The following is a 15,031-nucleotide window of genomic DNA, read 5'->3' as shown; positions in this document are numbered from 1 at the left end:
AGAGGGGAACCGACCGGCGAAGTGGCAGCTCGCATCTCTTCCTGGCCGCCCGTGGCGAGTTGTCGTCAGCGCCCAATTTCCCGTAGCTCATTATCGCCGGCGCCCTGATTTGCGAGCCGGGCAAGCCGCCTCCGTAGCGCTCGAATCGGCACGTTTCGGCGGTGGCGCCCCATAAAGCGCGACGTGCAATGGCCGATTCGCGACGCGAGCGCCATCTCGATCGGCGCTCCGCCGCTGTCTCCGCTGGGATTCCCGGTGTCTGAAACGCACAGATGATGCGTCGTGCTGCTGCCTCCGGGGAGTCTACCATCGCGGCGGCGGCCGGCGATGTGGCATTGTTGTAGTGCATTCAGTCGACGCCCGGAAAAACCACCTCTCGGACATCGGCGAGAGATCACCACGTGAGGTGCTGCTGCTGGGATGCGGATACCGAAGAGGCAGCGGTGCTGGGAGCGGAGGAGGTTCTGACCCGCCGGTGAATATACTGCTACGCTCGGCGCCGACGTTTTTATATCGCGCCGCTGCTGTCGCCGTCGCTGCCGCGGGGTGAGCGACTTTCATCGAACTGCACGGCGTCGCTGCTGGCGGCGGCATTCTGCGTGGACGCAACAGCTGCTCGAGCTCTCCGCGCTGTGTGATATCGCCATATGTTGAGGGAGCTCCTCGCAGCTTGTACCGGAGCTCGGGACGCTGCCAAACATTGCTAGGGGAAAACTGCGTAACCCGGGTGGCGATAAACTGGTGCTCATTGTGTGTACTCTATTGTCGGCTCCCTCCATTTCTTCGCCAGTGCTTTCTGTTAACAATTGTGCGTCTCTTTGACGACGCGTATTGGTCTTCGTGCGCTGTAAATTGTGCGCGTGAGAGGTGAATGCGAAGACGTCCCTTCGAGACCGTGCTACGTGTGATCGACGTGAGTATTGATGTCTTCACACGCCATTCGATGCTAAATACTTTCTCGATGGGTAGTAGGATTGTTTACGTTTGCAATGCAATCTACGGATGATGAGCCCGATAACGAGTGCATTGTTGCTACGGCGTGAAGCAATAAAGCTCGGCAGACGCGGAAGAAGCAGACGGGACAGTGGTTATCTGTGTGCGCCTGATAACGATTCTGGGGAATCCATCCGTCGCGTGAGCTGACCCTTCAGTGTCGCTGAGTGTTGAACAGGCGATTTTGGCCTCGGTCGGTGGGCTTGAGCAGCCTGGAGACGCTTAACACAGCGATTGGCAGCGTTTGCACATCACTATGCCAACCTGAAGTGGTCCTGAGAGCCAAGCATCTCTGCCAGACACTTTTCATATTTACTCATTGCTCGTAATACCATGCAGGTATCGGGACTTACAGTGACAAAATGCCTTTTAAAAGCTCATTGAGGAGAGTTCCATGAAAAAGTCGATTCTGTGACTCCTTCTGGCTACGTGGGTGTTTGTGCGGCAGTAAAAGACGCATTTATTGCTGGGAGAATTGGATTTAAAACTTTTCCCGCGACTCGATTTGAACTCGTGACGTCAAGACCGAAAACGACTCAGTGATACCTGTTTGGAAAGAATGATAGTGTAGTCTAGCCTCCGAGATCCGGTATATACATGGTGCTTAGACGTCACCGCAGTTTGATTCCGAAAACGTCCACTGGTGGCGGTATCTGTATTTCATTATTCTACTTTATCTTGCAAAAGCTGTGTTTTCTGTGAAACCAGCTTCTTTGTCATTAAAACGCAGGCCAGCCTCAGTTTTTCACAGTGTCCCTTTAACAGCGCAAGATGAGTGCGCCATCTTCGTCAGTCGAACTTGGCGAAAGCACTTAGCTTACAACCACGCAGAAGTTCGGCGAATCTTGGTGGTAGTGCAAATGTTTATTTGACTGGTTGGGGAGAGGATTGTTATGGCTGGGGTCTCAAGTCCGAGGCTCCATTGGCTGTTGCTGCTGCCCGTGCCGTCTCTCCAGGAGTTGCTTCTGGTTCGCTCAGGTTTGAGCTGGATAAAGCCCCCTCCAGTTCCTCAGTCGTTGTTTTAAATCGACACCATTATATGTCCCATTGGCACATAAGCCTTCATCCGCCGTCTATACACGAAATTCGGAGAAGCGTCGGTGTACGATGTCACAACACACATACATAGGCGAACATGTATAGTCATGTATGATGAAACATAAGGTACCATGACCTATGAAAGTCACATGACTCGTAGTCATAGTCATTCTGCAACGTATAATGGCTCGGCTCGGCACTTTACAAGTAATGCAAGGTATATATTTTGTACAAAGGATGCATAGTCTTGCCTCTTAGTAAGTCATTCTGCAACCTAACATGGACTCAAAACTTTAATGATTTCGCATTCTCACACGGTCTTTGGTGTCTCGGCCGATATATTTTTTTGGTAAGTTCGGTTAGTTTTTAGGCTGATCTTGGCTGTATTTATTTCCTTCTAAGTTCGGCGTCGTCGCGGCTTCATCTCACTCAATTGCATCTGTGTCCTCTTTCGGCGCGTCTTTCCAGCGGCGCGTATTAACCCGTTTGCTGCTGTTTTTACTGTCACGACCTCGCGTACTCTATAGTCTAGCCTTAGTGTGATGACGAGTATCGTCGGCTTTTTGACGCCACTTGGTGTCACCGTTGAGCTCAGTGCGTGTTGTCATTGTCAGCGTTGTTGCCAGCAAGCCTAGTCATGTCCGACGCAGGTCGAAGGTCATTTTGCACTTTGGCGCTCCTCTCTCCCTCATCCATGACAAGCGAACTGCTTTGGATGTGACCTTGTTGTTTTTTTTAAAGCGAGCACTGTTGTTTTGAAAAGACGAATAATTCAGTTGTTTTTAATGCATATTATGGCATACATTATTCTAAGGCAGCTTACCTCTTACTTTTAAAACTCGCCGAGGTGGCTCAGTTGCTTTGGCATTCTCCTGGCGAGCTCAAGGTCGCGGGGATGAATCCCGTTCGTAACAGTCGCAATTCGGTGAAGGCAAAATGCAAATTTCCCCGTGTGATATGTGCTTAGTTGGTTCAAGAGCCCCAGTCTCCCACCACAGCGTCTTTTATAACCATATATAGCTTCGGGACGTTAAACGTTACGGCGTAACTTGTAGGGTCAAAAGGAGCAATTGCGGAACGGAAGCCTAAGTCCGGTAACCAACGTTTCGGCAAAACGACTTGCATTCGTCTGGGCGTAATATAACTCCGTTTTCTTTGCCCTCTGTATACGATGCAACTGTACCCTTGCAAAAATTTCAGTAGATAGTCTATAGGCTTTTCATAATCTTATGTTTATAAAGTTATATACTGATCATAGAGAATAGTCTTCTGACAATACAAAACCTATAGACAGTCTATAGACAATCTGTAGATTTATGCCATACACTGTTAGTAGGCGTTCGTCTACAGGCAGTCTGTAGACTGAGAATCGACAAAATAAATATCTATAGGAAGGCTGTAGAGTCTATGAGAAGTCTGTAGACTCTCTCTAGACCATTTTTATAAGGGTAGGGCATTTCAAACATAATTCCGGTTATCTATTGCAAATCTCTACCACAAAGTTGCGGCTTAACCGCAGACCTTCTCTCGAGTTCATCAGAACGGCCGTTTTGCTTTTGCGGCGCACAGCACTGGGTCTTCAATTTGCCGGAAATGCCGAGGTGGATGATCGTACGCTGGGCACGTCTGACTGGGCGCCACGCATCGCGGGCCCCGACTGCGTTTCGGAATGCCGACAAGGACCAGAACTGATTTGTCGTTCGGTGTCCGTATCGCCATTTCTTCCATTTATCACAGTTTGCGCCTCTGCCCGTTATCGGCCTCATCTTGCGGGAAAAGAGCGCTCTTTAGTCGTCAGGGTACACTGTTTTTGAGGCTTCACGTGCCCTTTCGTTTCAGCTCACATGAAACACTTACATATGGCGTGGGCTAGCAGCATCTCTAAAGTACACTATGCAGGTGACGGTGCTCAACTCTAGCGCCTGTCTTGGGTGTTGGTGTTCCATAAAGGTGGTAGTTAGGTGGCTGCACAAGCTTGCCGACGTTTGTGCGTTAGACGAAATAACCATTCTGTGTGAACAGTCGGAATTTGGACAGACCGCTGTTCTTTAAGGGAAACTGAGGCTAACTCCATCCAATTGTTGTTCTTAGTAAAAATTGATTCTCTGGATTCTTCTACCTACGTTGAGTTCGTCCTGCACCTAAAGGCTCATTTAACACTGAGGAAATTAAGAAATGTGTCCGCAGCTCTGTTCAAACGTGTGGCGTCTATGTGGAGGAGGACAGCTTAGAAGTGAATGGCGGTGTAACGTAGCCTCCGAGATCGGTGCAGAGAGTTGCGGTCGACGCACGCATTTTAATTACGGAATCTGCCGATGACGGCGACACCTGCATTTCGTTTTTCGGACCTTTAAAGCTTACAATCCAACTTCAGTTCGTCCTCAATTTTCCTTTAAGAAATCGGTTGTGGCAGTCTACGCTGCTGCGGTGTCGTGCACAATAGCTTCGGCCGTTCTGTCTTTGCTTCGATGTGCATTTGCATCCATTTAAAGTAGGCGCAGCACTTGTAGAGTACTACGTATTTGTCAGCAAGAAGACATCGAAGAGCTAGCGTCCGGCTGAAGCGGCAGTAGTAGCGGCATGCGGCAGAGGGGAATGCCAGGGTATTGTCTTTTCACCTCGTGTAGACGACGTGCACAAGCGCTCGGGACGCGAACTCGGAAAACGAGCTTCTTCCGTGGAAACATGCGTCTTCAAAGCGTGAGAATTCGGCGGCGCCGCCATATACGAGTATAGCCTGCTGTCCTAGTCGTCGGTTGTTGACCGAGCGGCTGCTTGTTATACTGCTAGGTAAGAAATATACAGGGTGTCCACGCTAACCTTAGCCAAGGGTTAAAAGATAAAATATTTGAGGTAGGCCAGGGAAACCGCTTACTTACATCTACCAACCGGCTTGCGCATCATAGGCAATTTTTTGTTTTGCAATTATTTAATTAGGAATTAACATAATTTTCCTAAATGCGTAAATATTGACTTTAGACAGAAAATGTGAATAGAAAAGTTGGAGAGCACCTTCAGAAACCCCCATTCCATTTATTTGCGGTAAAGAAAACCTCACGTGTATCTTTTTTCCGAGCTCCCAAGAAAGCCCGCGAAATACAAAAAAAAATCACGTGACTAGCGCATTCGCGCGCCACGATTGTGCTGCTCTCAAACGTGGCTTGAGTGAACGAAATCAGCTGCTGGCAAGCGCGACGACCTAAATGCGCCGGCAGGCCGATATGTCAACGTGGCTGCGGCCCCCGCGCGAGCCAGTCTGTAAGCGTGACGGTGCAAGTTGCAGCGAACGCGCCGGGCATTGTGAGCTATGACATGGCCAAAGGTGACAAACACAAATTCAACGAGTTTTATTCGCCACTAAGAGGCAAAAGAAGATAAGTAAAATACCTGCCTATCTTCTCTGCCTCTCAGTGGCGAATAAAACTTGTCGCACTTGTGTTTGTCACCTTTGGCCATGTCATAGCTCACAATGCCCGGCGCGGTCGCTGCAACTTGACCGCCACGCTTGCAGACTGGCTCGCGCGGGGGCTGCAACCACCGTTGACATATCGGCCTGCCAGCGCATTTAGGTCGTCGCGCTTGCCAGCAGCTGATTTCGTTCACTCAAGCCACGTTTGAGAGCAGCACAATCGTGGCGCGCGAATGCGCTAGTCAAGTGATTTTTTTTTTGTATTTCGCGGGCTTTCTTGGGAGCTCGGAAAAAAGATACACGGGAGGTTTTCTTTACCGCAAATAAATGGAATGGGGGTTTCTGAAGGTGCTCTCCAACTTTTCTATTCACATTTTCTGTCTAAAGCCAATATTTACGCATTTAGGAAAATTACCTTAATTGCTAATTAATTAATTGCAAAGCAAAAAATTGCCTATGATGCGCAAGCCGGTTGGTAGATGTAAGTAAGCGGTTTTTCTGGCCTACCTCAAATATTTTATTTTTTAACCCTTGGCTAAAGTTAGCGTGGACACCCTGTATACTCGTCATCGTGAGTGCTTGGCACCCCCGCTTGTTATTGGGGCAATTCAATTCAGTATTTCTCAAGAAGCATCGCGACGCGTGCACAGTTTGTGATTGCTAATGCGCCTTTCTCCGAAACAGGGATGCTTGAGTGATGTGTGAGCAAACACGGCGATATCAATTGGCGTCGCTATCTATCTGCGGTAGATAGATGAACTGATTGATCAGAAGTCTTCTCTGTGGAGGGAGTGATTGTCAACTGACCTGACTGCAGTACAAGTCCTAATAGAACCCCTTTTCCGAGAGTTCTCATTGTTCCCTTCCTCGACTGTTCTAATTCCCCGTGTGAAGAAGGCCAACGGTCACTGAAACCAAGGAAAGCATATATGAGAATGCTTTTTTTGTTTGTGGTGATGATCATTGGGTAACTATAGTGGTGTAATAATTTCTTACCTGAAATATAATTGATTAAATAGTAGATGACAACTACATGCCGCCGGGAGGATCCGAACCCACGTACCCTACCGGCTGAGCAACGGCGGCGGCTGCCCAGCCTCCTACTTTAGAGTGTATTTATCTTGCTTTCAGCCTGACCCTGCCACTGTTTATCAGCGCCACCCTTGGCCATAGATTGTGGCGGACTTGGCACGTCCTGCTAGTTTCTTTAATGGGGTCTAATGTTTCAAAGCGACTTTGGGAGACAGGCTATGAGGGACGCCGTAGTGGAGGGCAGCGGAAAATTTCCACCACGTGGGGTTCTTTAACGTGCCCTGACATTGCACAGTACACGGGCCTCTACCTTTTCGCTTACATCGAAATGCGACCACAGCGGCCGGGATCGAATCTGTCTTTCGGGTCAGCAGCCGAGAACCATAACCGCTGCTAGAAGTACTTCTTGCACGGCGAGTTGGTTCATGGTTTTAAATTGACGACAAATTGCGATAACGCACAACACACACGCACAGTTGATAAAGAGCCCACTGAGCCATCGCAGCGGCGACACATTCTGTAACACCTCAAGTGCCAGGTAATAAGGAGCACCGCCTGTACACAGTCGTGGGGACAGCCGTCACTTAGCTAATAATCCTGACACGCCTTATCCAGATGCGCTGTGCTGGTTATGTTGTATATTCTCAATTACTCACTCGCTGTTTTCCAAATTTCTTCTAATCGTCTATAAGCGTTGCCACTTTTTTAAAATTGAGCATTGGCTGTTTCTAAAACCCGGACAACCTCCCATATCTCAGTGAAGGCCGCCGGGCCGTGCTTGCACTGGATGATAATGTATTCCATTGCTTCGCTATCCGGATGTTCTCCCTGCCGTCGAAGCCGCCTGTCCTTGTGAGAACGCGTTCGTGCTGTACCCCAGTGGAGTGAGACGATGGGAGACTTCCCGTCCTAGCAGCACGGGCTGCTGTGGTAACAGTTTAGCAGTGCAGGCTAGTGGATATACGTCATACATAGAGGATCGATATAAAAAAACAAAGAAAACGAGGACCCAAAGAGAAAAAAACGAGATGGACATAGGACCACGCTGGGCTACGATGTTTTCTTTCAGTGGCAGTTCGCAATGAACTCTGTCATAACAACAGGAACCGTTGCAGCGGCAACAGCGTTTCGGTGCATGCATTGCACGATCTTTCCCCTCCCTTCATCGGCCCTGAACCGGCCTTGTCGTCGGCTGCGGAGGTTTCCTATCAACGCGACAGCCTACGACGACGGAAACCGCTGTCATATATTGCTGGCTGTATACCTTGCAGCGACGACTCAATTCCCCGCTGTCATATTTGTGCGGGGCTTATAGCTGCGCGCAGGCAGCTGAGCGTCCCCACTTCCTTTTTTTTCGCTCGCGTCGGCGGCTGTGTTGCGCGGTTGTGTACACCGTAGGTTGACGCCGCCTACCTCGCGCCGCCGCAAGCTGCGCTCGGGGTCAGCACGCTACACAGCTGCAGCTGGCGGCGCGGCGTCGGTGTTTTGCGTCGCCTTCTTCCCCTTCGGTCGCCTTGTAGGCGGCAGCGATCTGCTCCTTGTTGTTTGTGTCACGCGCGCCCGACCCTGCCGCGGCGCCGTCGCCAGGTGCGCTGTGCTCAGCGGCGCGTAAGCATGGCGCTCTGAGCATGGCGCTCGTGGATAAGCAGAGGACGGATGTTATTTGTGTATTGTCTGAAATACCTTACAGGCCCTTTGGCATTGTGCCGGGGGCAGTTGTCACATGAAATGAGCACGGCAGTATTGGAATTTGTTTTAAGCGCAGTGTGATGGGTTACCCTTTATAAAAATGATATATAGACTTTCTATACACTTCTTACCGACTACTGCCTTCCTATAGATCTTCCCTGTTTTGCCTATTACTAATCTGTAAACTGTCTATAGACAAAAGCTACTAAAAGTTCATTGCCATAAATCTCTAGATTGTCTATTGGCTGCCTATAAGATTTCTTTCAAGTCTATAGGACGTCTTTAAAAAGTCTATAGACCTCACTGACAAAACTCAGTGGAGTGTCTATGAAGTGTCTAAAAAAAATTTTGTAAAGGATATTGTACACTGTATACAGACAGCACAGGAATGAACCAAATTTACAGGATAGAGCACTGTGCTGTCTCTGCACTTAAAACCGATTCCAGTAATGCACCAACTAGCCTGCAAAAGCGTGCTCGCTGAATGGCAGATTTCTAACAGAATAAGCTATGTCAAAAATGTGATGCATAACAAGATAATACTTTAACGCATATAGTATACCATATCCTTTTAGAAAAAATTCTTGAGGCACTTTATAAACTGTCCATTGGCTTTTGTCAGTGAAGTCTATAGACTAGGGGTGTGCGAATATTCGAAATTTTCGAATATAATTCGAATATTATATTTTTAGTATTCGTATTCGATTCGAAATCCAGGTATTCGTGTTGTTTCGAATACTCGACACGACGCGAATATTCGTATCTAGCCGAATATTCTATTGCGAGCACCAGCGTTCATTTCGGTCCGCAAGTCCTATCGACAGAGACATAACAACATAACAACAGCGTTGGGCCATGCAGTAGCTGACTGCGCTGGTGAACTTCTTTGTGGCTATACCTGCGAAGCTGGTATAGTCACAGCTGTGCACGAAATACGTCGCAATACATGGCAGTTCAGCGCCAATTGAGAGGGCATTTTCTTTGGTTGGAGAAGTCGTTTCAGCTAGAAGGGAACTACTTCTGCCTGACCATGTGGTGCAGCCGGCTTTTCCTTCACGACAACCTTTTATGTTCATCCCAGCAACACGCTTTAGTGCTTATGGCAAGCTAGCCTTGATCAATGCTGTGTACTAGCCATCTTCTCTGATATTTCCACTATTTCCACTCTTCTAAGAACAACGTTCGATACTTTGATACTTTTTGTGCAGCCACACACACCTTTTGTGCTCATTTCATCACTGATAGTTGAACTGTGATGTTCTTGGGTGCTTAAATATATGTTTTGTAGTGGTTAAATGCGTCTGTTCTTGATTATTCGATATTCGATTCGATATTCGGAACCAAGTATTCGTATTCGATTCGTATTCGAAAAATTTGATATTCGCACACCCCTACTATAGACTTTTTAAAGACGTCCTATATATAGTTGAAATCTTATAGATAGTCTGTAGACAATCTTGAGATTTATGGCCATACACATTTAGTAACTTTTGTCTATCGAAAGTTTACAGGTTAGTGATAGGCAAATGGCAAGATCTATAGGAAGGCAGTAGTCGGTATGAACTATATAGAAAGGCTATAGATCATTTCTATAAAGGACAATGCATTAAACTGTTCAGAAGAGAGAGAGAGCAATAGGCGATGAATGATAAGCACTTTTAGGAGCAAATGCGCACATGGCGCGTCTTCTTATAAGTGCTGAATTAAACAAGAAGTGATACAGTAGGTTACATCATGATACAATGAGCAGAGCCTAGAAAATCGGTAAGGGAGAACGTGAGGCCAAAGAGGAAATTTATAAACCTACCTATAGTCGGATACAGCTTAAGAAGGCAGCGGCTTTTCCCCGTCTAAGGATCCCCTGCCAGCCAATGGCGTCGGCCGATGCTCATTGTCGTACTAGCGTGACAATGCAGGGAGTGGCAGATGAAAGGGGATATTCCCCTCCATCCATAGTCCCGGCTGGACCCCTCTCTCCATTGTGGCACCGCTCCCTGCACTGTCACCCTGGCAGGTTTAGAAGAACATTTTGTTGGGCTAGATGGTGCATGCTGTAAAAAAAAGAACAGCAGCGCAACCAAGACGAACACAAGAGAGGACCACACAGGACTAGCGCTAAACTTCATCTAACTTTATTCCCTAACAGCGCAGCAAATACAAGGAAAACCAGGACACGTGCAGAGAGATACCAGTTTCCACACAACACTATCTACAGAACCGTTCAAGATACGCCTTTTCCGAATTGAAGAGGCTCACCTATCTTGTGTTCGTCTTGGTTGCGCTACTTTTCTTTTTCTTACATCACCCCAGCAGGGTCACGAGAACCGGCCGACGCCGTCGGCTGGGAGGCGGTCGTTTGACTGGGAAAAGCCGCTGCCTTCTTGAGTTGTATCCGACGTATAGTCGAAAAGACAACAGAAATTTCTGTCGCGCAACAGAAGTTTCTGATGCGAGACAGGAATCTGTAGCGCTACAGAGATTTCTTTCGTGACAACAGAATCTTCTGTTGCGACGACAGACCGATCTGTTGCGACAACAGGACGTTCTGTCGGCTGCAGAACGTTATGTTGTGGTTTGAGAAGCTCTGTAGTGACGACAGAAGACACGCTACAGAGTGTTCTATAGCGACAACAAAACTTTCAGCCGCGCGACAGAAACGCAACACTTCGGTTGCGCCAAATGAAACGATGCGCGTAGCAAAATGCAACCATGAGCGTTTGCTTCGGCGGCTGTGCTTGTAAGTCGTCTCACCCGAAATGAATCAATATCTATGAAAACGGAAGCTTTCTTCTGAACTGAAATGAAGTGAATGAATGATGACTAACGATGATTGACATACTGTTGAATTTTCCCTCGTCTCGCCTACTTGCTTGTTCTTTTGTGTGCTTAGCTACTGTCACATGGTTGTGACGAGTTGTAGAGGACCGGCGAAAAGTCTGGCGCGGAATTCGGAACTGTTTGTTGTGCGAGCTTGCACCGTTAACGCTTTCCGGAGCAGCCAGCAATTTCGGTTCAAAGTGAATATTTTTTTTCGGTCTAAACAGAACATACAGGTTCAGCACGACGAAGTTGGCCCGACATGTTGAGGGGTCCACATTCTTAGGGCTGGACCACGTTATTTCAAGTAAACCTTAGTTGCTAGTTACCGCCCGTCCTGTCCACATCTTGTCCCACGTCCTGTTCCTGTCGCGGTTCTTTTTACCCTTTAACAGAACATACAGAGCTCAAGGACCAATTAGGTTTTCAACGAAAAGCACCAGGGGTTAATTTTGTATACGCATGTACATTTCGTACAGTGTGCAAAAATGGCTGTATATTGTAACATCGGTATGACAGGGTTTGTCAGACGAACACCCGACGAATCGTTAAGCTAACTACTGTTTTGAAGGTGCGCAGGTCGCTAGAAATTCAGGAAAAATATGATTTTTTTTACTGGTGCTGGAATCTGTCTGTGTGAAAATGGCGGAGGGTGGGCTGCGAAGCATCTTTTTGGAGAAATATTATTTTCGGTGTCAGCTAGTTGGCGTAAAACAAAGCACTCTATTTGCATTATGAAGGGTGCTCAATTCACCTGAAACAGCGAAGTAACGGCCATATGCAACGTACTTCCAAAAATTCTGTGGCTTCACTTTGTACATACGTAATTCTGTATACAGTGCTTAAAATATCGGCACTGAGGACAGCTGTATCCAGTTAACGTTCTGAGTAAAAATTGACTCTTTCTGGCTATGTTAACGTTTGTAGCGCGGCAGAATCCCATTTTTGACCGAGAGATCGAAAAAGAAAATCCTTCCACTCAATTCAAACCCATAAGGTCCTCACTAGAATGACGTGTTGCCGCCGTTTTGCAGTGGATAACGATCTAGCATAGCCTCTAGGATCCGCATACAAAAATTCAGAGCCGGAAAACGCAGTTTAGTTGCAAAATTGGCCGGTAGGTGGCGGCGTCTGTATTTCAATTTTTGGCATTTTCTGCTCTTATAAATCTTCGGTGAGAGTGATCTCTTTGTCGTTAGAACAGAGTACGCTATTTGTGCAGGTGAACTTCAGTTTCCACTTGGTGTCCCCTTGAAAGGTTAAACAGAAAACTCGGCGTGTGCTCTAAGTTGTCGTCGGTGTGGCAGTGTTCATCGCTTCTGGTCGCGCTTGATTTAAAGTTGACTGTAAACTTTCGAGATAAGCCATCTAAACCCCGACGTCGCTCCCGAACATTGGTGAAGCGGTCGCGAGTCAACACAATGGCTCCAGGGCGACGTGGTAGCTGACTATAGGGCCGGCGTAGCTCCTTTGTCGCATAGTGCGCCTGCAGGTGCCACCGCTTCAAAACGTGCCCGAAAGACTTCGCACGTTCTGTCTGACGCACCGTGGAATGAACATGACGCATAGCTGCCAGGTAGTGAGAGTTCTTTTCTCTAGGGCATATCCCCCCCAGTACCCAAACACTCCAGGTTTTCTTTAGGAAAACACCCAGGCTGCCCAAATGAGCATAACATATAAATACCAGCGTAAACCAGCAGGTCCTCGTTCTTCGTCGTGTGTCCTGCTGGTTTGCGCTGGTATTTATATATTATGGATCACCAACTAGCCCGCACTCTTACCCTACCAAATGAGCAAGCTTTTTCCTGTTTTTGTAATAATTTTTTACGTGGAATATGTGAGCGTCCAGAAGGAAATTAAAAGTGATACGCTAGGAGCGGCTTTTTACTGTTTGTGCTTTTTGGCTGGAATATGCGAGCTTTCAGAAGGAAATTTAAGGGTGATACTCTAGGAGCACATGGGCCAGAGGTACAGTCGCCTTGTCAGCTCTGGGAAGTGTCCCAGTGGTCGAGGCCACGAATATCACGAGCGAAGGACCATCGTGCCACTACATGATCTGGTGCTGTCTCAACGCCCCCCCCCCCCCCCCCTCTTCCCCTCCAACCTTATATCCACCACTCCACAATGGCCTTTTGGGTTGAGAGGAAATTCCTTTGCCTGACCACCAATATCTGCTGGTACGCCGTGTACGCGAGATTTCAGCCAGAGCAGCCAGAGGCCTTTCCTAGACAGCAAAGAAAAAAAAATGTTATCAAAATTCTTGTCTGCTTGACGTCATAGTCTTTTGTGAATCAGCATCTGTCCATGCATTTGTCTTGTCCCGAGAGACACAGGGTGCAAAGCCTGGCCTGTGAGGCTGAGGAACGATGGCCTCCAATCTGGAGTGCGGCAACGCATCTTGGCACTCTATCACCCATGTGACTGCATCCGTTATCGGACAGCAGCCCAACTTTATCCGATAGTCTTTATCCTGCGGTCTTTATCCAGTGGTCTTTATCCTGCATTCTTTATCCTCCAGTCTTTATCCCAGCGGGCAGGACACTTTTATTTTTCTTTCTTTTTAAAGCCCTTTTTAACATATATCTTTATCCCACGGTCTTTATCCCAGAGTCTTTATCCCACAATCTTCATCCCACTGTATTTATCCTAAAGTCTTTTCCCACAGTTTTTATCCAACAGTTTTTATCCCAGTATCTTTATCCCACCGCCTTTATTTATACCACAGTCTTTATCCCACTGTCTTTGTCTGACAGTCTTTATCCGACAGCTTGCCTGCCAGACGGCGCTTCACAGCTGTGTCCAGTTAATGCGAGATAGTTCAGTGTGTGCTCCTAAGCAGTATGTCTCATCGCTGTGTGCTTTGTTTTTGTTTTATTGTAGTACATTTTCTCAACGTGCCGCCACGCTGCTCGCACGCACATCGGCAGAGGCGGGCGCGGAATTGCCGCGTTACATATGCTGGAGCCCTTGGAGGCTGAAAGCGACCTCTCATAAGACGTGGATAATGTACGGTCGGGCGCAGAAGTGGTATATAACTCTGGCGGTTGCGTGGCTAGCTTCCCTTGTGGCTGGCGCCTTTCGGCGCTTACGCCGAGCTGGAGTGCCGAAAGTCAAAACAAGCGGAACGATATGCTTCTGGATGAAATAGGTCACCTGCCGATAGTAGGTGCTGCTGGAAAGTGGTGCAAGAATGTAATCTAAGCGAAGTGTTGGTGTTTACCCTCACTTTTGCCTCGACAGTGCTTCTAAACATGTCATTTATTAGAACCTATAATAGGGCGGGCTCTCCAGAAAAATGAAAATATAAACACCCAACCCACACCGCCGGAGGCACAACGGACTTACTGAGTAGAAACAGCCTTAATTGACACTGGGACGAAGGAAGACACTCAAGGAGCGCTCGTCTTAATTCGGTCTTGGACTACACGTGACATTCGCCGGCACGCGTTGTTCTGTTTTGCGCATGCGCGAATATATAAGAATATTTGTGAGAATGGGTAAGAACGCAATTAAAAGCCACCAAATTCGTTGCTCCTGCGGAGCAATGGATTAGTGTCGTTTTTTAACGCGCTTAACAGCGGTTACAATCCGCTTTTTGTGATGCTTTTTCTTGGCGCCTTGTACTTGGCGCACGATGGTCTTAGTTGCCTATGTGCCATAAACCCACACAACAAAACACAACACAGCGCAACGCTTCTTATTCTCCCCCCCCCCCCCCTTTCCCCTTTAACGAAGTATTAACAGCGTGCCAATTATTTATCTGTACCCCTGGGGATGTTTTTCCTTTAGCATATTCTCAAGAACGTCCGTTACCTTTTAGGCAGCATTCTGTGGATGTTCGCATTTCAGTTCTCCATTTAAAATACTTTGAGAGAAGCCAGCAGGAAAACCGGAATTTGGTGCTCTGTGAAGTTGCGCATGCGCAGAACACATCGCGCATCGGCACGGATAGAGCTTTGCGCAGTGTTTACTGAACAGGCCCACAATGAACGGGCGGTTGTCGAATCCTTGGAAGTGAATCCTTTTGTCATCGGTCTAAATTTTCATTTGAAC

General features: G+C 47.6%; 1 protein-coding gene across 8 annotated transcripts in view; it reads left to right on the top strand.

Moving 5' to 3' along the window:
• Positions 1-15,031, top strand: part of LOC149330872 (thyrostimulin alpha-2 subunit-like) — a 233,407-nt gene that overhangs the window by 37,395 nt on the left and 180,981 nt on the right. The window contains exon 1 of one of the 8 annotated variants that reach the window (XM_089561573.1): positions 64-475. The exons of 6 other annotated variants lie outside the window; for them this stretch is intronic. The gene's annotated coding sequence lies outside the window, so the exon portion shown is untranslated. One more of the 8 variants, XM_089561574.1, reaches the window with a different exon arrangement.

Source organism: Amblyomma mixtum, chromosome 9 (genome assembly GCF_055824585.1).
Source record: "Amblyomma mixtum isolate Tamu chromosome 9, ASM5582458v1, whole genome shotgun sequence".
Classification (NCBI taxonomy): Eukaryota; Metazoa; Arthropoda; class Arachnida; order Ixodida; family Ixodidae; genus Amblyomma; species Amblyomma mixtum.
This window is presented reverse-complemented; position numbering and strand designations above follow the sequence as displayed.